The sequence below is a fragment of the Sapajus apella genome, unplaced genomic scaffold (genome assembly GCF_009761245.1).
Source record: "Sapajus apella isolate SASKATOON/1434 unplaced genomic scaffold, GSC_monkey_1.0 scaffold102, whole genome shotgun sequence".
Lineage (NCBI taxonomy): Eukaryota > Metazoa > Chordata > Mammalia > Primates > Cebidae > Sapajus > Sapajus apella.
Window position 1 is genome coordinate 510483 of NW_022437042.1, and position 24638 is coordinate 535120.

Here is a 24638-nt window from a genome sequence, read left to right on the forward strand (position 1 = left end):
TCTTGTTGATCTAGCCCCCACCTCCAGCAGAGCTACCAGGCTATGGGCTGGTACTGGAGAGTGTTTGCAAAAAGTCCTATGATGTTATCCATCTTTAAGTCTCTCAGTTTTGGATAATAGCACCTACTCCAGTGGAGGTAACAGGGGAGTGAATTGGACTCTGTGAGAGTCTTTGGTTGTATTTTTGTTTAGTGTGTTAACTTTTGTGTTTGTTGGCCTGCAACCATTTTCAAGAATACCTCACCTACAGTAGTACAGGGAGAATACAAGCTTGCCCTAGGGTCAGGCAGAGTCATAGACCTCCCAAGATATTATGTCTTTTGCCTTTGGCTACCAGGGCAGGTAGAGAAAAACAATTAGGTGGGGGCACCATTAGATGTGTCTGAGCACACACTCTCCTTGGGTGGGGCTTGCTGCAACTGCTGTGGGGAACAGGGTGTGGTTTTCAAGCCAATGGATTTTATGTTCCCAGGGGGATAACTGCATCGCACAGCTATGTAACCCGCTCCTTCTGCTGCATTGCACAGATAGCCATGGAAGTTGGTGAAACCGGCAGCCACAGGCCCCACCCAGCTCCCATTCAGCCTGCAGCCTGAAAGGCCTGTCTCACTCCTACCGTGCTCTCCCCCACCAACAGCACAGAGTTTATATTTAGGCAGCTTGTGAGCAGGGCTGAAAACTTGCCCCAGGTTACACATCTCAGGGCTAAGCAAGCAGATTCAGTTCCTTGGCTGTCCTACAGAGCCTGCAGCAGCAATCCACCTCCTTCAAAGGGTCTGTGAATTCCCTTGGCTTTCCTGATGTGTTCCTGCCTTAGTTCTTGGAGCAAAATTTACCAAGTTGAGTCTCTGGATGGTGCTATGTCCATCGGAGTGGAGCTGCAAGTTGGTTCTGCCTCCTATCCACCATTTCCCATGTTTTAAACTCTTTTTATTTTCTTTCTGATTCTAGCCATCCTAGTGGGTGTGAAGTAGTATCACATTATAGTTTTGATTTGTATTTACCTGATAACCAATAATATTGAATATCTTTTTATGTGCTTCTTGGCTATATGTATATATTTCTGAATAAATGTCTATTCAATTCAACAGATTATAATTTTTAAAATTTATGGCATTGATTGTCAGTAGCCAGGTATGAAAGGATATTTGGAAAACAATTTAAAAACAAAATCCTTAGTGTGTCACATCTTGCTCTTTTTATTGCATTCTGCAGTTCTTTGTATATTGATCCAACCTTATTAGAGATACTATGTGAAACCATTAGAATATCTTTTCATTTTACATTTCTAATTATATTAGTCTGTTGATGTTGAGACCTCTTTATGTCGTCTTACACAAAAAGCACTATTTTTAGAATTTTGAACTAGAAAGTACATTAAATATTATTGTAAATTTAATTTACAAAACAAAACAAAACAAAACAGAACAAAATGGATAACCTAAGTCAAATTTATTTTTAGCCCAGGAGGACACTGTAACAGAATATGATTCTTTGTCTTTAATGATCCATCTTAAAAAATATAGAGGGTTTACTACTTGGGACAGACCAACATAATTCAGTCATAAATTTACTTGGCGCCTATGTCTACTGGGAAAACAATTCAATAGATTTTTATATTGCAGACTATTAGTTCCTTCTCCCTGTTTTTGGTGATACTAGGTCTAGTTGTGAGCCTGATTGGACCATGTGCTCTTACTACCCCCATGTGGCTTCTAATCAACCTACAGTTGAACCTACTAATAATAGAAAACTTACCACCTTTAGAAACAGCTTTCTTTGTATTTGGACAATTTTAACATAAAGGAGAATTGTTTTCCCACTTTTACAATCCTTCCAATTTATAAAGAAAAAGTGAGGACAGGTTGTTAAAAAGGAAATTCCATTTTGTTTACAACTGTTTACAGTAAGGGCCATAGTGGAAATGAAATTATAGTGGAAATAAAGTGAAAATAAGAGAAACTACTCCTTCTTACATACATATTTTTTCCAGAGTGCCCTGAGGGCTATCCATTTGGCTCCATGACCTACACTATGTCTTTAATTTCTGGTCCCTTTTTGCACTATTCACTTGCCTTCTTTGTTTTTATGGCATGATACAGTGGATGGACAATCAGCCAGTTGTAGAAATGTTTAGTTAGAGAGAAGAAGTATTTCCCCACAAACATTTTTCCGAAAACTTTCTAATGTTTTTCTGCCACATCTTTTATGCAATATGACCTTTGGCTCATTAGGCAAATTTTACATGCCTTCTTAGAAATCTATCTGCTGATTATTGGTCTCAAAAAAATTAAAAATAAGATTATTTTGAGGGTAGATATTAAGAGAGCTGGGAGAAACTATCCAAGATCAGTTTATGGATTCTTCTTCTCAATGAGGACAGAGTGAAAAATTTGATGGTTAACTATTCAAACTTACATGTGTGTGCAGGTGGGTGTAACTGCCTATACTTTTCTCAATTTATATTAAGTGTAGATCACAGTCACAAATACCTATTAACTGAATAATTAATCTTTACTTAATAATAGAAAAGTTCTTATCACAGTTCAGAGAAGAATGAATTGGGTCACAATTCAATTGTTTAAAAGAAAAATTTAAGGCATACAGAAGTTTGTTGCAGAAATAAATTTCCCATAATGTGGTGTTATTATATAAAGGCTTCCTTCCTGTTCTCTCCAATTAACTGAAGGTGGCATCCTTTCTATAAACTAATTTTACGGGACCCTCACAGAAAGGCATGTCCATCTTGCCAACATGCATAATACTACAAAGGTTAAACCACCATGGAAAACCACTTCACCTCACAGAATATATTAAGCAAGAGAATTCAAGATTTATGCTCATCTCAAAGATGACAACAAAAAGAAAAATAGGAATCAAGTCTCATCATACAGGTGCATAACCAGACCTTTAACAAGAATCAGAAGAACATATAAACAAAAGAGATCATGTCTTAAAAGCTAACTTTTTTACTTTATCAAAGAATGAACTAAAATGCTTCAAAACTCCTGCATGCTAATAGCACTTGTGAATCAAAACAAGCTGCCAGAGCATAAAGCATGTTGCTTCAAAATAGCTGCATCTAAAAGGAAAAGATTTTTTTTTTTTAAGGAGAAATTATTCTGTAATTACTATTACAATCTCCTGTTTAAAATGACCCTTTTCAGAGGTTCCATATCTCCCATGACAGTTCTGCGCAAAGAATAACCTCCAGCATTTCAAAACTGTCTCAGAAATGCCAAGTAGCTGATGTGTTCCTGGCATTGCTCAAGTTATGAATTTTACAATCCATTAAAAAAGAAAAATCAAAGCAAACTTTATCTACCCTTGGAACCAACGCTAGATATTACATGTGTTTTGTCTACTCTGGCCCACACAGGAACAAAATGTCAGAGGTGAGGTTTTAGTGTAAAGAGTAGACATTATAAAGTTGTGCTTCATTGAGGCATACTTGAAAAGCAACCAAAATTGTGACTCAGAATACCAAAAGTTTGAAACTAAATTGTTTGATCATAACACAAAGTGATTTAAGAATGTTCAATGACAAGTCTTGTACAACTTAATCACAATAATTCCCCATTTATTGCAAGATAGTGCAGTTTTATATTCACCATTCCTGTGCATAATTTATAGGTCTTAGGAAACTGGGATTCACAGGCTCATTCTGATTTTGCCTGCCTTTATAGTGAGAAAAAAAAAAATCCCCTATTTTGCTCCCATTTCCTGTATTCACGATTATGCATTTAGACCAGTGTTGAAAAATTACATCCCATGGAAAAATCTGGCCCACCACCTGTTTATGTAAATAAAGTTTTATTGGAACATATCCACACTCATTCATTTATCCATTCTCTATAACTGCTTTTGTACCACAACCACAGGGCTTGATATGTGTGACAGAGATCATCTGGTCTATAAAGCTGAAAATATTTTCCTTTACACCAAAAGTTTGTTGACCCCACAATAGAATGTAATTTCCACGCCACTACAAGTTTCATGGTAACATGCACTATATCTATTTGTTGCTGTATTCCTTTCCCCTTAAACAATGTCTGGTACATAATTGAAGCTCAGTAAAGACCAGTTGATTAACGAGTGAATAAATGTTACTTTGATCACATTCAGGCAGGCAGTCTTTCCATACTCAGATACAAAAAAGACTAGCCAAGGAGAATGGAAGGTAATCAGAGATGGAGAAGCAGCCAATGGCTTAACATCTAAATCACACTGTTTTCATTGACCATGCAGAGGGAAAGCTCCTTAAAGTTTTGTTTTTCTATGCAGTGCCTAGCATAGAAAAAGCAGAATTCAGTAATACACATGTTGTTACTGTTATGATAATCAGAACAATGATAGCAATTATCTAATTTGGTCACTGCACTGTAAAAATCCTTTTTGAACACAAATACCAACTTTACCCCCTTCTATTCTTGAGGCACAAAACAAATAGGTGATATCTCCTAACTTAGTTGTTCAAAGGATAAATGCTGACAAAATAGAGGATTTTTAAAAGTCAGAAATTAATGATAAATTATTCAGAGATAGTGATAAAGAAGACATGAACATCAATTTTTCTAACCTTTGCTAGAATAGTTTCAACAGAAGTGTGAACTTGTACAGGTGTTGATCGACTTACGACCTATGCAACTTATGACCATTCGACTTTACGACCACAATCGCTAGCCACGACTGCTCCGCGTCTGGCAGCGCAAACATTGCCCAGCTGGGCATACAACAGTGCGGACCAGCTTCCAGCAGCACTACCATCTCCGCGTGCACCATTTCAACTGTTCATATAGCCTACTCAACTTACGACCAAATCGTGTTACGGCCGGTCTGCCGGTCCCAATCGTGGTGGTAAGTCAAGCACTAGCTGTATACCTAACTGCAGGAGATGAAAAGAAAATGGGTATACCTAAACCAGAAAAATATTAAAAGAACTATACACCAATATATTTTATAAATATAGACATAAAATTCTAAACAACTGCCAGGAAAAACAAAAATCCAGCAATATGCAAAAAGAAATATGTAGCACAACGACATGGGATTTATCCCAAAAATACAAGGGTGATTCAACATACATAAGGAAATCAATGTGATATACCATATTAATAGCATTAAGCACAAAAATCCCATTATCTTATCAATAGATGCAGAAAAAGTATATGACAAATTTCAGCATCATTTTGCCATGAAACAATCAACAAATAAGTAATAGGTTAAAATGTCTTTAACCTAATAAAGATCAAGTATGCGAACCTAGAACTAATATCATACTTAATGGTTAAAACAATGAAAGCTTTCTCACTAAGGTCAGGAACAAGACTAAGCTGCTTGCTCTCTCCATTTCTATTCAATATTGTAGTAAGGTTCTAGCCAGAATATGTAACAAAAAATATATGTCATCAAATTATAAAGTAAAATAGATCTCCTCACAGATGACACGACCTTATGTACACAGAAACTCTTAAGGATTCCACAAAAACTATTATAAATAAATTGAGCACATTTTCATGATACGAGACTAATATACACAAATATATTTCTATACACTAGCAATGAATATAAAAATCAAATTATGAAAAATTCCATTTAATATAAAAATAATAAAATATGTAGAAAAAAAATTTAATCAAGGAGGTACAAGACTTAATACCCTGAAGATTACAAAAACATTTAAATATAGTAAAGATGCATGCAAATATAAAAGCAACCCATGTTATGGACTGGAAAACCAATATTGTTAAAATGGCAATACTCTCAAAATTGATCTACATATTTACTACAAATTTTGTCAAAATCTCAGTTCCTTTTTTTGTAGAAATGAGAAGCTGATCTTAAAGTTCATATGGAAATATAAGGTACCTAGACTACCCAAAACAGTTTCAAAAAAAAAGAACCAAGTTGGAGGACTGACACTTTCTTAATATCAAAACATAAGCTCCTGTAATCAAGATTGTGTGGTAGTGACATACAGATAGCTATATATGTTAAAGAAATATAATTGAAAGTGTAGAAATAAACCCACACATTTATGGTCAATTGCTTTCTGATAAGAATGCCAAAATAATTCAATGAAAAAAGAATAGTCTTTTTGACTGTAAGTAAGAAAGTCAGTAGAGGAGAAAAGGGCACAGGGCTCATGTTTCACTTTGTTGATATGCAAATTCAAGCCTATGTAAGTCAAAATCAGGCTCAAGGGTATTTCACTCATTCAAATCTGTGTTTTAAAATCAGTTCTATCTGAGGATGAAAACAGTTTTAAGAATACATATGCTTATTGGGAGCCAAGATGGCTGACTATATGCAGCCAAGAAGAATTTCTGCCACCAAGAGACAAGACCATCAAGAGGACCAGCCAACTCTGAGATCTTTGGAAGAAAGATCTTCCAAAGATCTTTCTTCCAAAGAAAGGCATTGAGAGTGAGTGGAAGGAGGATGCAGACCCTGGGCTGAAGAAGCTGGGAACCATAGGGTTGCTGAACACAAGAACTCTTTCCTGGTCCTGAGTGGCTCTAGGGAGGAGGTGAGTTAAATAAGTGTGGAGTGTCCTATTAGCACCAGAAACCTACAACGTCCTTGCTGCAAGAGACCACACAACTCCCCAACACATTCAAGCTGTCAGGGATTGCTGCTTGGAGAGTTGAAAGGGATGATACTAGAGCCTGCACAGAGTCCACAGGGTCTGACACAGGAACAGCTTCAGTGGAACACAGCTAGGGATACCCACCACCCAAAGCTTGCCACGCTTCTCTATGTGGCTTTGGCCTTTGTTGACTGCCAGGCCTGGACAGACAGAAAAAGAGCCAATCTGATCTCAGCACCTCCCTGTCTTCTAGTCTCTCCTGGGCTTCCTGCCTGGCCCCAGCTGCCTGCAGTGCAACCTCAGAAGCTCCACTGGATAGCTTGGCAGCAATCACTGTCATAGCTCTTTCACTGGCAGACCCTGCCTACAGAGCAGAGAGTTTTTTCAGATGGGCCCCCACCAGTATGCACTTGCCCATAACCTTTGCCCACCACCTTGCCAACATGAACTGGCCCACAGAAACCCCCAATGGTTTGCCAGAACACGTGTGCATACCATCTCCACCTCCACCTCGACAGCTGCAGGCATGCACAGCTCAGGGAACATCCCCTTATCCTCTCCTTTTCCAGCCTAGGTGCGCAAAAAAAAAAAAAAAAAAAAAAAAAAAAAGTGGCTATTGCTGGGACCCCACAAGGCTGACAGGTGGATGCCTCTCATGCACCATGCCAATGAAACTTTTTCTCCCTGGCCACGGAATTCAACTCAGTCTGAACCAGGGGAGGAATACAAGGATTAAAGGGACCCATTTGCATTGAGAAAGGGGTTCTTTCCCTTGGACCTCCCCATATTGTTCCCTAAATTCTCTTTTCTTCCCCCCCCCCTTTTCTGAGTGGGCTCCCCCTCCCCTGCACTCTGTTTTTGATAGGGAAGTTAATGGAGGAACGATCACTGCCAGCTGATAACTGCAAATTTGGTAGGGTCCATTTGAGACAAACAGCCCCAGAAATATCTTTTCAGTTCCAAACTTAACTCTAAGTTGCTGGCTGAGGCCCTGGAAAGGAAAAAAAGGTCTGAGGGATCCAAAGATGAACAAAAGGCACAATGTAAATGAGCAGGACCAATTCCTGCCCACGGAACCACCCCCAACCCATGGAAGGAGGTCATGCTCCATGGCATAAATGGGCCCAGGAAATGCGACGGTTGTTGACAGCAGAAGAAAATAGAGGGATAGGTGAGGGAGGTTAATTCCTATTATCTAGGTTTTCCTGGCTACATGGGTGCATACCATGTTGATACCTATGGCCAGCACCTGCAAAGTTCACCAGGACTCAGGGATACAAAGATGGAAGAGAAAGGGAGGTCAATCACTTTCTCTCTCCATCACATCCTGAGTTTTTACTGAAAGAAGGGAAATGAAAGACATCTCTATTTTCTCTTTCAGAATGGGCAACCAGCTCTCTTCACCACCCCCAGCTTATACACCTATGGATTGTATCCTGCTTTGATACTCAGAATCTGGAGGAAAAATGCCTCCTAGCCCTCTGCACAAAAGTTTGGCAAAATTTTGAAAGACTGGGTTTGCCGCAGGAAGTGATTATTCATTTTAATACTGTCCATTATTTGGAACTTTTCTGTAGATGTGAGGACAGATGGTCTGAGGCACCATATTGTTGCAGAACTTTTCCTAGTTCAACCAACGATGGGGTCCTTGCCACAGGGCCATGAAAATTTAGGCTCACAATTTGAAGGGTAAGGCAGGGTGTTATAGGGTGAAAAGGGGGAAAAAGGGATTCTTTGCAAAGCCAGAGTCCCTGCTTGTGCACTTCCTGCCTCGCAGTTTGAACCCCAGGTTTTACACAGAAAGAGGAGGGCCCAGGATCCTCCATGCTGCAAACTGTACAAACTTCTGTGGCTCCACTCCAGTGAGCCCTCCTCTCAGCGTGCAGGTCTGCTGGAGTTTTGCTAGGCAGCCCTTCTCACCTGTCTCATTTCCCCCTCTAAATAAGTACATCTAACTGACATTAGAATTAAAAAGTATGGATAAGATCGAAGACCAGTCTTAACTGCTTCCTGCTGATGGGGGCACTGTTTTGGGAGAAGCAGCAGTCAGAGCTCCCTCAGAGGTATATCTAAGGGTTCCCAGCAGAAATGCTCATCACCCAAAACTCTGTTTTGACCGTTTGTAATTTGATGGCCTGAAGTCAAGAGACAAACCAGGTTATTAGAAAACATGAATCAAAATGAAACAAGGGGAGGGGTAAGGGCAGCTGAGAAATCCTAAGGCCTTTTTCCAGTTCACACAGGGAGAGGGAGGCCAAAAGCCCTACTGGTAAGAAAAACTTTATCCTTTTGCCAGCATGTTGGACTTCCAGGTTCCCTTCCCCTGAGCTCAATCCTAAGCCAACCAGTTTAAGGATTGGGAAATTCACTCCAGTTTGGAAGATGCATGGGTAGTGTCCCATAGTAAGAAGACACAATTACCTATCTGTGAAGAGAATCAGGGAGAAAAAATAATGCTGCTGCTTTTTTTCAAAGGAGTCCCAGAGGTTCAGAATGTATTCAAAAGGGGTACAAACTGAAGATGAATGAATACCCCTCTAGAAAGAAGAGAGCAGGCATCTCTGGTTCTCTTCTCTTTTATTCTGAGCAGATACACTAGGTATGTGAAGGAAAGAAGAAAGAGCATCCTCTTTCCCTCTTTCATCCTTGCATCCCTGAGTCCTGGTGACCTTGGCAGGTATTGCCATGAATGCCAAAGTGGCTTGCACACATGGAGCAAGGGAGCCTAGGGGGTGGGAATCATCTGCTCTTACCAATGTATGCCCTACTGAGGGACTGTGTCAAGGAGAAAACCTGTCTTCATGAGTCCACAAGGGGCATGGTTTCAAAGGCAAGAACTTCCCAGTGCCATGCCTCCATCCACGTCCCCATCCGGGAACCTAGAGTTCTTTCTCTAACTTTTCTGTGTGTGGGGTAGGTAGAAATTCCAGGGGAGGTTCCTTTGTTCAGAATGCCCATCAAAAGCCCTGAAAGGAGGGGCGCCATTGTGGGCCCAAGCAACCAATCTAGAATCAGTCAAAGATCAATCACTCCAGACGAAGTTTAAAAGAACTCCTCTCATTGGACAAGAACACGAATGGGGTGGGAATAACTTCAAAGTTAAAACCCCATTGCCCATTACCTGTGCAGATTTCTCTCTCTGGGATCCTCTCCCACAACAACTTGGGAGCTGTCTTTCCCTCTCTACCTGTGTGGATATCCCCTGGGGATTCCCCTCCTACAGCAGTGTAGGAGCTTTCTTGTTTTCTCTCTTTCACTCTGTCTCTCTGCCTAATAAATAGCTTTCTGCTAAACTCTTTGGGTCCAATATTTACTTAAATGGTAAGCTCATCATGCTGCCAGGGCCCTTTCCCCCATTCTTGGAGCAAAGAGAGGCCAAGAAACTCAGACACCTCAAATTGGGGAGGAGCTGAGCCCCATCCCATCCAGCAACCCTGTTACACTATCTCCCCTGCTATCAGTAGCCTTGAATTCCCTAAAACTCACTATGCCATGGATATTAGCTTGGCCTTTATCCATGACATGGGAAGCTTGAGCTTGACTTGATCGGCAGGAGTTAGCCATGTTTACCTGCACTGTGCCTTTTTACCTCTGTTGTCATCTGCCTCTGGATCCCTTAAAGTTTTATTTGCTAGGGATTTGACTCAAAACTTGAAATTGAGTTTGGGAAAAAAAAATGTGTGTGGGGGGAGTTGCACAGACCCCTTATCATAAGCCAAATACTCTGGTAAAGCTGTGGAACCGATTCCTCCTCCAGCAAGAAAGAGAAAAGGATGTCTTGTGACACACCCAGATAACTAGTAGGTATAGTTATGCTTGCTAGGATTTGGGTGCATGGTGCCTGACTTTGACTGGCTCTCAGTTTTGGTTGGCTCCCTTGGTCTTACCTTCCCAAAACAAAACCTCTGAGTGATGGGCATCCTATCACCTGGCAGGTTTTGCAGGATTAAATTGCTCAGAACTAGAATATTGACCCAGATTTCTATATTACCCATCCCTTTCATTATTTATGACTTGAGCTGGATATTGCCAATTGTTTCACAGGAACAAGTAGGGTTAGTCTAAACATGTAGGCAAAAACTTAAAAACAGCTTAGAATTTAACGACAAATGTATGATAAGTTTTAAAACAATTTCTCTCTCCAGTTCTCATTTAAAAAAAATCACCATAGACTGAACAATTTGCAAAATAGACTTTAGTTTTATACTTGGCCTAATTATTTGCATAAAGTACAGCAAGAATAACTCTTTCTACAAAGACCTTTTGGATTGGCTTCGATGGGAGTCTGTTCCACAAGGAACCTCAGATAAGGCCTTTAAAGGCCAGCCATGGGTTTGTATCCTCAAATACTTGTGAGTTAGGTGACCCTCTCCTCTTAATGTCCAAAGATATACTTGGAGCTCCTGGACTTGTTAGAAAGTGACATTCTTTACTGATCACAGGTCAGGAATCCTTTATAGGGACTGTGTAAATGAGGGTATAAGACCAGTCTCTCATGGGGCTTTTACTGGCTCTGCAAGTTAAGATTTACTCCTTAAAGTGAAGCATACACTTCCAGTCAAAGTCTTGGTGAAATACCCAGTTTTTCTTATTGCATCCTGTTGCAAAAGAAAGTGGTTCTTATTGTGCTGATGCAAACAACTATATGGCCATAAGAATACTTATAGATAGTTCCCAAATTCTAGAGGAACCAGGCAGAGAGAAAAAAAAAACATGATCTAAATTTTGATGATAGGAGTATGCTCAATTATTAAGGGTTGTAAGTAGTTTCGATTACATGCTATAATGGTAACACCTTTAAATTTTTAAGTAATTTTTAACTTTAAGGTAAAATCTGATAAGTTGCTTTAATTGTGTGCTAAGTGCAGCCAAGGTTTTGCTTTCCAGTATAATTAAGGGTGTTGTTAGTTCCCTACGTCCTCAGGCCTTACCCATTGTGAAGCAGGCAAGTCAAATAGTTCTTAAAACCCATAAATCAGTTTGTAACCTGAAAACACTTAGCAAACTTTGCATCTGAAGTGAATAATTTAGTTAACTATTTACATTTTAAAGACACCTGCCCCTTACCAATCTCCAAGGCTGTTTTTCTTTCTCAAAGATTAAAGACATGTGAACTAAAAGATACCACAGCTTTTAGCTTCCCTTAAAGAAATATTTGATCCAAGTGCTTGTCTTTCTTTAGGCCAAATTAATTAGATCTCTTTTCACAGACACTACAAACAACACGCACACAGGCAGAAGAAAAACCAGTCCCCAAAAGATCCTTTTTCACAACCAAAACTTTACAGAGATACAATCAGTGATAGTTGGGGGGCCTGACCTAGTAAAATGTCTTCTAAAAAGAAAACAAAAAAACCCTAGCTTAAAACTTAACTGCTGATGGAGTGGAGCAGGGGAGGGAAAAATAAACAGTTTAAAAACGCCAAGGAAAGAACCTCTTACTCTTGTGCCTCTGGTTCTTCCACCTGGAGAAAAGCTTAATTACTGTCTGATGAGGTAAACCCCTTGGCTAGGGAAGGGGAAGGTGCCTGGCAGGAATGGCAGTGGAGGGCCCTCTGGCCATGTGTCCCAGTCCTGGCAGGGAGCGGGGAGTGGCAAGGGGAGAAAAGTGCTGCAGTTCGCTGGTCCATCCAGAAAAAAGAAGGAAAAGGCCATGAAGACAGAGGCTGACATTCCCAACCCCCAGGAGCAATGGGGTTGGGAGTACGGTGTCTCCCCCATGCTCAGAAGTCCCAGGATGAAAAGGCTTAGAAATGACAGTGAGAGGTTTTGAGTCCTCATTTCACTCACCGCTTCTTGAGCCCCTACCGAGAGCCAGCTTTGCTGTAGAGACCCCCACCCAGGCTGCGCTGAAGGAACTGACAGGCAGACACCCAGATAAAACAGCAAACTGGGTTTATGGCGGGGAGCGGGGTTGGGGCGGGCAATAGCCTTCCGAGCTGATGGTATTCCAGGCTGAAGGGCTCCGAGTAGACGCTGACCCATTCATTTATTCTCTCCGAACAGGTGATCATTATTAACAAACAGATGTTCTGTATGTTCTAATAACACAAACTATGCCAAGTAGGCAGCTGGTGCCTGCTTACCACTGATCACAGACAAGCTAAAAAGCATTCTCCACGAGGGAGCCACGGGGGCAGGGTCTGATAACTTAAATAATTGTTTTGACTGGTGTATGGCGTATGATGTTTATTCATTGTCCTGCCACTTTGGAATGCCCCAAGTAGCTTTCTATGGGGGGCGGGGTGGCACGGCTAGGTTTTCCTAGCCATAATTCTTCCTAGAAAACAATATATTTTATCATACACTCAGTATTTCTCAATATTCATAAACTTAACATTTCTCAACATCAATATTCATAAACTTAACATTTTCTCAACAAGTCCCCATGTTTCGTGCCAAAAATGTTGCAAGACTATTTCTTAGATCAACTTACGATGTGTTCACTGCCACACAGCTGCAAATGGTGCAATCTTCTGTGGCTTCACCCCAGTGTGCACTCCTCCTAGTGCAAAGGCCAGATGGAATTTTTACCAGGAAGCCCTTCCTACCTGTCTGTCTCAACATGTGCAGGCTTTCTATATCTTCCAAGGCAATCCACACCTTTGCTGGCAGTGTAGGTTTGATCCAGCCCTCCTGTTTACCATCTCAGAGAAGGCTGCAAGGGGCAAGCCCAGGGAATTAAAGAGTCCCAGATTCACCCCCAGCAGAAGCACCAGCTCCCTCCAACCCTGCTCCTCTGAGTCCATCCTGACCTCCCTATCCAGCTTCAGCCTCTCATTTTCCCCCTCCAAGAAATCCTCATTCTAAACCAGCCCCAGTTTCACTCTTGCCCTTGCAACAGGTGCCCAGTGAATTTGGGTCAAGTAAAGTCCAGGTCCCCTTCTCCCTACAAGATTTAAATTAAAGGGGATTCTGGAAAATTTTCAGATGACCCTGATAGATATATAGAGGCTTTCCAGAATTTCACCCAAATATTTGAATTAGACCCTGACGAACACTGAGTAGCAGGCCACTCTGCAAGCAGCAGAGAGATTTGGGGATGAGCTTTGTATCCCATATAGCATCAGGAAAGGGAGTGGACATTATTCAACTGGAAAAGAGGCAGGACCAGTAAATGACCCTAAATGGAATCCCAGTGATGAAATGAGAGACTGGAAGAGGAGACACTTTCAGGTGTGCATAATGGAGGGCTTATGTAGAACTAGGACCAAGCCTCTCAATTATAGTAAGTTGTCCATGATTGACCAAGGATTTGATAAAAATCCCACTGCCTTTCTGGAAAGGCTAAGAGAGGCCCTGGTAAACACACCTCTCTATCTCCTGACTCAATCGAGAGACAGCCAATCCCAAAGGATAAATTTATTACTCAGGCAGCTCCTGACACCAGGAGGAAGCTACAAACAGGCCCTAGGACCAGATAGTACTTCAGAGAGCCTCCTGAAAGTAGCCACCTCATTTTTTTGTAATAGAAATAAGGAGGCCCAGAAGAGAGAGAGGAAATACAGGAAAGAGACAGAGGCCTTAATGGCCACGAGGAACGCCCACAAACCCCAGAATTCCCAGGTTACATCTGTTAACTGCTAAAGATATGGCAAGAAAAGTTCTCTCACTTCTTAAGTTTAGCCACTCTTATACAAGGTCTAATTTCTTTCACCAGGGTGAAACAGCTTGAGGTACAAGGTTGTTGTTAGTATATTTTACTTCTCGTCTCTAATCTCTGGTACTAAATTCTTTTCTTGTATAATATGCATATTTAATCCATACATATTTAACCTTATAAAACTTCTTTTTTTTTTTTTTTCTTTCTCACCTAGAAGCCATCTAACTCCAGTCAGGCAACTGGAGCCTCAGACAATGGTTCCCCTTTGCCAGTAACACTTAGATAGACCTCTGGAAAGAATATGACTGCTGTTCTCCCAAAAACAATGTGCACTGGCAGCAGTAAGTAGCTGATGGTGGTTCTCATCCATATTCTAAGAGCAGTTAGATGTACCTCTTCACAGGGGGAAAATGATATGGGAGAGGGGCAGGGAAGTACTGGTAGAGAAGGACAGGGTCTTTGGTGAGGACTCCACCCCGGAGACTGTCTAAAGACCTAAGTGAAGGTACTTCCTCCACTCAAAACTTTGCTCTCATTCTCAGGGCCCACATATAATCTGGTTTTTCTAGCACATTAGGGCAAGAACGCAGGATACAGAAAGTCCTCAGTAAGGCAGAGGGTCTAATTAAGCTAATTAACACAAGCTGCCTGCAGATGGCAAAATTGCAAGAGCACACTGTAATACATACTCACTGAGGCTTCAGGAGCTGTAAACACTAAACCCTAGACACTGCTATGGGGTTGGAGCCCAAAAATGATCCCCATGACCTGCTTATCTGTATGCTCCCCCTTAGGGTTTCAGCAGTGGGGCACCAAAGAAGTGAGCCACACCCGTCACATGCCCTGTGAGGGTGGTTAAGAAAATTTTTCTGTTACACAATGACTAGAAAATTGTAAAGCCACAGGTGAAACCCAAATCTATCTGGCACCACAGCTAGAGCTTTTTCTTCCTCACCACCTGAAATTCTACGAAGTTAAGTTGAAATAGGTTTGTTTTTTTTTTTTTGAGGCAAGGTCTCACTAGGTCACCAACAACTGAGTGCAGTGGCATGATCTTGGATCACTGAAACTTCTGCTTCCCCGGAGGCAGAAGTGACCCTCCCACCTCTGCCTCCTAAGATGCTGGGATTACAGGCATGCCCCACCATGCCTGGCTAATATTTGTATTTTTAGTAGAGACAGGGTTTCACCATGTTGGCCAGGCTGGTCTCAAACTCCTGACCTCAAGTGATCTGGCTTCTTGGACTCCCAAAGGGGTGAGATTACAGGCATGAGCCTTAGCATGCAGCCCAGAGGTATCATTTCTTATGATGAATCATTTTCATTTTCCCTCTAATGTCTTATACTGTGTTTGATTCTATATCTAGCTATTCATCTTCTGCCACAAACCATTAATACCCCAGGAATATTCTGAAAATAAACCAATAAGTAATTGTAGAGCACATTAGAAGTCTAAATACAGCCAAAAAATGACCCCACACACCTATAGAATATATATGATGCTAAAGCTTCTATTATAAGGCAAATCGACTTACACCCACTTTTTCCAACATGGATGGAGCTGGAGTTCGTTATCCTTTGTGTATAAACAAAGGAGCAGAAAACCAAATACCACATGTTCTCACATAAAAGAGGGAGCCAAACATTGGTACACAAGGACACAAAGAAGGAAACAGTAGACACTGGGGCCTACTTGAAGGTGGAGTTTGGGAGGAGGGTGTAAGGGTAGCAGAGAGAAAGGAGAAAAGACCCAAAGTCAGGTAGGCATGTTTTATTAACCCGCCGGGCTGCCCCATAATAGTCAGAGGAGACAGACCCGAGCTTATGCTTACGAAACGAGGGGGGGTTTTTACGGGGTGAGAGGTGCATAAGGGAGTTTCAGGACTAAGACAATCTATCAGCTTCTAATAGGCACAGAGATAGTTTGTTAACATGTGACAGACTTACAATACATCATCCTGTGGCTTATGTGGTAGCAGTTTTTTTTTTTTTTTAAGCCAGGATTTTACAGGTATGTGTCAAACAGAAATTTACAAGTATGGATAACAAACATTTGTTTTTCCTGTCCTCCCCGAAGCTACCTGGATGGCTGTAATCAGGCCTTGCTTAATTGTAGCAGGTCTGACAGCCTTGATGTGGTGCCTAGGTGGGAGTTCAGAAATGCAACTGCAGAGCAATCAGAGTAGTGGGAAGGGGTCAGCTTGGGTGGAGGGGGATTTCTGAAGCAGCTTGTCCCTAACAGATGGTGAGGATGGAAAAACTACCTATTGGGTACTGTGTTCATTATCTGAGTGATGAAATAATCTGTATACCAAATTCCAATGACACACAATTTACCCATGTAACAAACCTGCACGTGTAACCCCCCGAAACTTAAATAAATGTTGGAAGAAAAAAAAATAAAGAATTTGGAAAAGCAAATAAATGGATATATGAGTATAAATTAATAAATTGATAGAACTCTATTGAGCCCTTTCTATGTCCAAATAGCAGTTTCTGGTATTTCTGGTACTGGGTGAGGTAGAATTTGAAAGGCATTTTAAAATCATAAATATATTTAAATTTTAAACTCAAAATGCTTAAACTCAAGTTGTTGAGATAGTAACTCTTCAATGCTGTAACTTTTAGAGGAGGGTCTAGGCTTATGCTAATTACCTCCCTCAATTGTTTTCTCTTCCTGTCAACACTTATTCTAACCAACTTATTTATTCTAAACAGCATCTAATATGAAGAATAAATTCAGCCTTGAACTATGGCAAGAGAAAATTACATCTCTTTCTGTGTCAGTTGTTACAACATTTGTCCTATTATTTTATACTGATCTATCTAATTATCCCCAAATCTGTAAACACTATGAAGGCATAAACTTCAGTGTTAGTGTTCACCATTGGATTCTTACACAGTGCAAAAAAGCAGCTGATCAGTAACTAAGTGCTAAATAAATATATGAATGTAATTTTAAACACTGTTTCTTATTTTAATTATGCTTTGTGTGCATATGCTAATGATAAAATAATTTTGTATTATTCTTAAAGGAGAAGCCTATATTTTACATATCTCTGTACTGCTTACATGCTTTTACAGTAATTTTCACATAGTAGATTCTTAACGTATTTTTCCCAATTTTCAAAAAATATTTTTAAAATTTATTTATTTTACTTTAGGTGCATACTCTTATAGTATATGTGGCATTTCTCCCCATGTTATCCCTCCCCACCCCCCATTATCTCTCCCCTACCCCCCCAACTGTCCTCTGTGTGTGATGCTCCTCTCCCTGAGTCCACATGTTCTCATTGTCCAACACCCACCTATGAGTGAGACATACGGTGCTTGGCTTTCTGTTCTTGGGTCAGTTTGCTGAGAATGATGGTTTCCAGATTCATCTAAGTCCCTACAAAGGACATAAACTTATCATTTTTTATGGCTGCGTAGTATTCCATGGTGTATATGTACCACATTTTCTTTGTCCAGTCTATCAGTGATGGGCATTTGTGTTGGTTCCAGGTCTTTGCTATTGTACACAGGGCTGCAATAAACATATGTGTGCATGTGTCTTTATAGTAGAATGATTTATAGTTCTTTGGGTATATACTCAATAGTGGGATTGCTGGGTCAAATGGAATTTCTATTTCTAAATCCTTGAGAAATCACCACACTGTTTTCCACAATGGTTGAACTAATTTACACTCCCACCAACTGTGTAAGAGTGTTCCTATTTCTCCACATCTTCTCCAGCATCTGTTGTCTCCAGATTTTTTAATGATCGCCATTCTAACTGGCGTGAGATGATATCTCAGTGTGGTTTTGATTTGCATTTCTCTAATGACCGGTGACAGTGAGCATTTTTTCATATGTTTGTTGGCCTCATATATGTCCTCTTTTGAAAAGTGTCTGTTCATATCCTTCGCCCACTTTTGAATAGGGTTGTTTGTTTTTTTCTTGTATATTTGTTTTAGTTCTTTGTAGGTTCTGGATATTAGCCCTTTGTCAGATGGGTAGATTGCAAAAATTTTTTCCCATTCTTTGCTGAAGTTGCTTATCAGTTTGAGAAGATTTGGGCTGAGATAATGGGGTCTTCTAGATATACAATCATGTCACCTGCAAATAGAGACAGTTTGACTTCCTCCTTTCCTAATTGAATACCCTTCATTTCTTTTTCTTGCCTGATTGCTCTGGCTAGAACTTCCAATACTATATTGAATAGTAGTGGTGAGAGAGGGCATCCTTGTCTAGCGCACTTTTTTTTTTTTTTTTTTTTTATGATCAGGGATACTTGCACAGTGAATTTAGGCAGGACTCTTTCTAAATTAGAAAAATAATCAAATAAAAAAGCATATGCATTTGCTGACACATACCTGCTTTCTCAATTAACAACATTTCTTGTGGAGTTTACAATAATATTTCCTAACTAATACAGTTTTAACATAATGAAATGACCAAGTTTCTAAAATTCAGTGCCTAAGGTAATGTCATAGTCCATTTTATGCTACTATAGTGGAATACCATGGACTGGTTAATTGATAATAAACAGAAATTTATTTGACTCACAAAAAAGTATTGTCTTTTCAACAAATGGTTTCTGGACAACTGGTTACCCACATACAAAAAATGAGTTCTAAATATTATACACAATATATAAAATTTAATTCAAACAGGAGCAAATATTCACATTTAAGAGTTAAACTCTAAAACTCTTTAAAAGACAGGCATAAATCTTCATGACCCTGGATTTGGCAATGCTTTTCAAAATGTAATGCCAAAAGCATAAGTCACCAGGAAAAAAAAATAGAGAAATTTTATTTCATCAAAATTAAAATATTTTGTGTTTCAAAGGGCATTATCAAAAGTAAAAAGACAACCTACTGAATGGGTAAAGATGTTTACACATCATATATAAGAGTCTAGTATTGAGAGCATATAAAGAACTTTTGGAATTCAATAATGAAAAGACAAAGGATTCAGCATAGAATTTTAAAAGACATTTCTTGAGTTAATTTTTGTATACGATATAAGGAAGGGGTCCAATTTCTCAAAATGAATTAAAAACTTAAATGTAAAACCTAAAATTATAAATGCCATATAGCTTTTCTTCATATGATTGTTGGCCACACTTATGTCTTCTTTATAAAGACATATGGATGTGTATGTTCACTGCAGCACTATTCATAATAGTAAAGACATGGAATCAACCTAAATGCCCATCAATGATAGACTGGATAAAGAATATGTAGTACAAATACACCATGGAATACTATGCAGCCACAAAAATGAACAAAATCATGTCCTTTGCAGGGATGTGGATGGAGCTGGAGGCCATTATCCTTAGCAAACTTACAGAGAAACAGAAAACCAAATACTGTATGTTCTCACTTATAAGTGGGAGCTAAACAATGAGAACACATGGACACATAGAGGGGAACAATGCACATTAGGTGGGAGGAAGGAGAGGATCAGAAAAAAATAACTAATGGATACTCAGCTTAATATCTGGATAATTAAATAATTTATACTCCAATAACATAAGTTTACCTATATAACAAACCTCTACTTGTACCCTTAAATTTAAAACAAAAGTTATAAAAAGACATTTCTCTAAAGCAGATATACAAATGGCCAATATACACATGAAAGAATGCTCATCATTAGTCATCAGATGTATGCAAATTAATCCCACAGTGGGATGCCACTTCACACCCACTAGGATTGTCTGTCGAAAAAACTGACAATAACAAATGATGGCAAGAATGTGGAGAAATTAAAACCACATACTTTTTTAACAAAAAATTTATTATTACACTTTAAGTTGTGAGATATATGGGCAGACGTGCAGGTTTGTTACATAGGGATACATGTGCCATGGTGGTTTGCTGCACCCATCAGCCCATCATCTACATTATGTATTTCTCCTAATGCTATCCCTTCCCTAGCCCACCACCCCTTGACACACCCTGACATATAATCTTCCCCTCCCTGTCTCCCTGTGTTCTCATTGTTTGACTCCCACTTATGAATGAGAACATGCCGTGTTTGGTTTTCTGTTCCTATGTTAGTTTGCTGATAATGATGGTTTCCAGCTTCATCTATGTCCCTGCAAAGGACATGAAGTCATCCTTTTTTATGGCTACATGGTATTCCATGGTGTATATGTGCCCCATTTTCTTTATCCAGTCTATCATTAATGGGCATTTGGCTTGGTTCCAAGTCTTTGCTATTGTGAACAGTGCTGCAGTAAACATACATGTGTATGTTTCTTTATAATAAAATGATTTATAATCCTTTGGGTATATACCCAGTAATGAGATTGCTGGATCAAATGGTATTTCTGGTTCTAGATACCTGAGGAATTGCCACACTATCTTCCACAATGGCTGAAATAATTTACACTCCTACCAACAGTGTAAAAGCATTCCTGTTTATCCACATCCTATTGTTTCCTGACTTTTTAATGATCACCATTCTAACTGGTATGAGATGGTATCTGATTGTGGTTTTGATTTGCATTTCTCTAATGACCAGTGATGATGAGCTTTTTTTTCATATGTTTGTTGGCCACATAAATGTCTTCTTTTGAGAAGTGTCCGTTCATATCCTTCACCTACTTTTTGATGGGGTTGTTTGTTCTTTCCTTGTAAATTAGTTTAGGTTCCTGATAGATTCTGGATATTAGCCCTTTGTCAGATGGATAGATTGCAAAAATTTTCTCCTATTTTGTAGGTTGTCTGTTAACTCTAATGGTACACTTACATTTTCAATTATCTTGGGTATATATCTTGGAGAGAAATTGCTGGGTCACATGGTAACTCTGTTTAAAGTTTGAGGAGCTGCCAGACTCTTTTTCAAAGTATCTACACCTTTTTTCATTTACACAAGAAACCCATACTTTGCTTGTGTAAATGTAAAAAGGTGTAGATATTTTGAAAGGGAGCCTGGCAGGTCCTCAAATTTTAAACAGAGTTACCTTGTGACTCAGCAATCTCTTTCCTAGTTATATATCCAAGATAATTAAAAAAGTAAGTCTACACAAAAAGGCATACACAAATGTCCCTAGCAGCAATATTCATAATAGCCAAAAGGTAGAATCAAGCCAAATGTCATCAGCTGATAAATGTATAGGCAAAATATATCTACATAATTAAATATTATTAAGCCACAAAAAGGAATGAAGTACTGACTTGTGCTAAAACATAGATGAACCTTTAAAACATTATGCTATGTGAAAGAAGCCAAAGATAAAAAGCCAAATGTTATATGATTACTTTTTTATGACAGGAATGGGCAAATTTAACAGAGACAGAAAGTGGATTTGTGGTTACCAGGGCTGACAAAAAGAAAGATTGGGTAGTAACACTGGGAATAGGGTTCCTTTTGGGGTGGTAAAAATATTTTGAGATTTGAAAGTGGTCATGGTTGTGAACATGCTAAAAAACACTAAGTTGTATACTTTAAAATGATGCATTTTATAGTATGCAAATAAGATCTCATTTATAGAAGGATTAGACTGGAGGAAATGGGGAATATGTACACGTTCAGTAAGTTTGATTATTCTGGGACTGATGTAGCAAAGACCTAGAGTATTCCTAGATAGGAGGTTACAGTCAGCTACAAAAATGTAAAAATGCAGGAATCAGTGGATAAACAGAAATTGGGAAAAAGTTGTATAAAATCAGAGAATTTACATCTAACTGCACACCCATTAACCAAAGTAGAGAATACTAGGGTTTTGAAACTCTGGATTGACTGAAGTTTTGATTACTCTGAAGTTCGGAGGAATCTAGACTTTCAAAAGTTCAGAGCCTAGGCCTTTTAATGAAATGTTCTTGCCCCTGCATATTGATATTATCTATCAAAAAAGGCTCATCAGAAATTGATATATTAATGACACAATATTCATGAAGCTTCCCCCTGGATAAATTATGTTACAAAATTCAATGTATTTTCTTTAACACAAGTGATTCTGTGATCAGAAAATGGCTTATGTGCTTCAGCAAAGTCGTGCTCCAACAGTCAAATCGAATGGATGAGATTGCAGTGATTGTGTGGTATTTAGCACTGTGTTGTCTTCTGGTTTGGCTCATAGTTGGAGCAGCGCTATTTAAAGGAATCAAGTCTCCTCCCAACGTAATTTGAAAAACGCATTAAATAGTGATATACCAGCTTTCCAATTTCATTGTAGTTCAGTGTCAAGCATTATCAAAGCAGTTTTCTTTCTATAATGGAAGCATTCAAATGTATGAAAAGCTTTCTAAGTAGTCATCTTAAGCTGTAAGTAAATATATAGGATCTCTGTTTTGCTAAATACAAAACAAACAAACAAAATAATAACTACCACTAGAGTTGTACAATTACTCAAAAATTAGACTCTTTTAGCTGATACAGCATCCTGAGGCTTGAAAGAATATTATAAAATTTTCTATCCTACCATATAAAGAAGTATTTTGAATGGAATAATATATTGCAATGTTTGGTTTGAAAAGTCTAGATCCTTGTTCTATAGAGTAATAGTATCAGGAATCCCCAAGTTGGAGAGAGAGAAGTGTGTGTGTGTGTGTGTGTGTGTGTGTGTGTGTGTCTGTGTGTATACACATACATTATGTATTCATTGTCTTAAAGATTGCTAAAATGGACACGGGGAAAGGGCCTCTTTTGAAAAACATACTGTTATATTTTTCCACTTAATTGTTCACTTTTATAAACTTTCAGGGAGAATAATGGTTAATTAAGAACAACGTAAAATTTTCTCTGTGAACAATTGCACAATACCTAGAAAAAACATGTCTGTGTTTTTTAACTGGTCAATGGAAATGTCCTTAAAGGTGGAGGACAGGAATAACTGGGGATCTTGTCTTTGTATTCTTAGTACAATATCCAGCACATTAAGTTAATGTTAAGTTGTAATGAGACATGCTGTTACATAACAAAAATACTGTGATATCACAAATCCAGTTAAACTTTCTAAAATGTTTTAGTTGCACATTTTTTAAATCCTTGGTTTCCTTTTGATGTTAATATTGGAAGAGTCCATTAAAGACCATTTACCCAGGCAATTAATTTTTATTGGTCTCTGAATGACTTTTTAACATTGTCTCCTTGGGTGTGTTATAAAACATAGGACATCTATGGATCAAAGAAAACATCCATATTAAGGCAAAGCTGGTCTCAAAGGCAATCTGCTCATCGAAAACCAGGTGTTATCTAGCACAGAAGCAGTGCACTTGCGTGTGTGCTATCAAACTCTGTTAATGGTAGCTGTAAGGATAACAGTAACAAGTGTCCAGTATTCACTTCAATATGCTTTTCTGGGATTTGGAAAATATTTTCCTTCATCTTGAAGACTGAATATATATTAACCATTGCAGGGTTTATAATCATTTGCCTCCTCATCTCAGTGCAGTAATTTACTGAGAGAAGACATTCAGTCTCCTCAGACACGTATAAGGATATATTTAGGAAAGTATTCCGTTTAGATCCCATGTTATCACTGCTGATGTATTATTTATTTACAACCTAAACCTGGGAAATGCTGATTAACACATCAAAGTGCTTTTTAAATGGATCATTTGAGAGTGGTGAGAACACAAATAAGAAATTGTGCTAACTTTGGTATATCATCAGATCCTATGAAATCCCAGTACTTTATTTAAATGATCTCAACTTCCTAATAATTTTACTTGCATACAATTATATATCATGATTTTTAAAATAACTTTTAATTTTTGGTTACTTTTCTTGGTAGGTAATATATTTTAAAACTCTTTTTCCTTATGTGGTTCTACACATCCTGTTAGTACTAGGTGCAAGTCCGGAGGGTGCTTCAATAGACATTTCATGCTATATTGGAGCACAGACAAACTTTACAAAACTTACGGAAGCTGAGGTGAGTCTTAATTTGAATTTCAAGTTATTTGAGTAGGTAAATCTTAAAAGCAAATGCCAAAAGTCTTTGGTTCCATATGAATAGCGTAATGTAGTAGCTTCCATTAAAAAATACAGCTAAACTTATTAGTTTCGATCCACTAGGATGTCTGATTTAGCTAATATTTAACATGCCATTAATGCTCTTTTATTGATAGTGAGATAATTTTTAGAAATAGAATTTTTTTTTTTTTTTTTTGAGACAAGGTTTCTCTCTGTTGCCTAGGGTGGAGTGCAGTGGCATGATCTCAGTTCACTGCAGCTTCTGCCTTCCAGATTCAACAATTCTCCCACCTCAGCCTCCCAAGTAGCTGGAATTACAGGCTCACCACCATGCCTGGATAATTTTTGTATTTTTAGTAGAGACGGGGTTTCATCATGTTGGCCAGGCTGGTCCGGAACTCTTGACCTCAGGTTATCCACCCTCCTCAGTCTCTCAAAGTGCTGGGATTATAGGCCGAGCTACTGCGCCAGGCCAGAAATAGAATTTTAAAAGTCATTTTTTATTCATGTAAATGAATTCTATTTGACCAA

The 24638-nt window shown here is 38.9% G+C and overlaps 1 pseudogene; it reads left to right on the forward strand.

The window, feature by feature from the left end:
• Positions 1–24638, forward strand: part of LOC116536571 — a 74341-nt pseudogene that overhangs the window by 36924 nt on the left and 12779 nt on the right.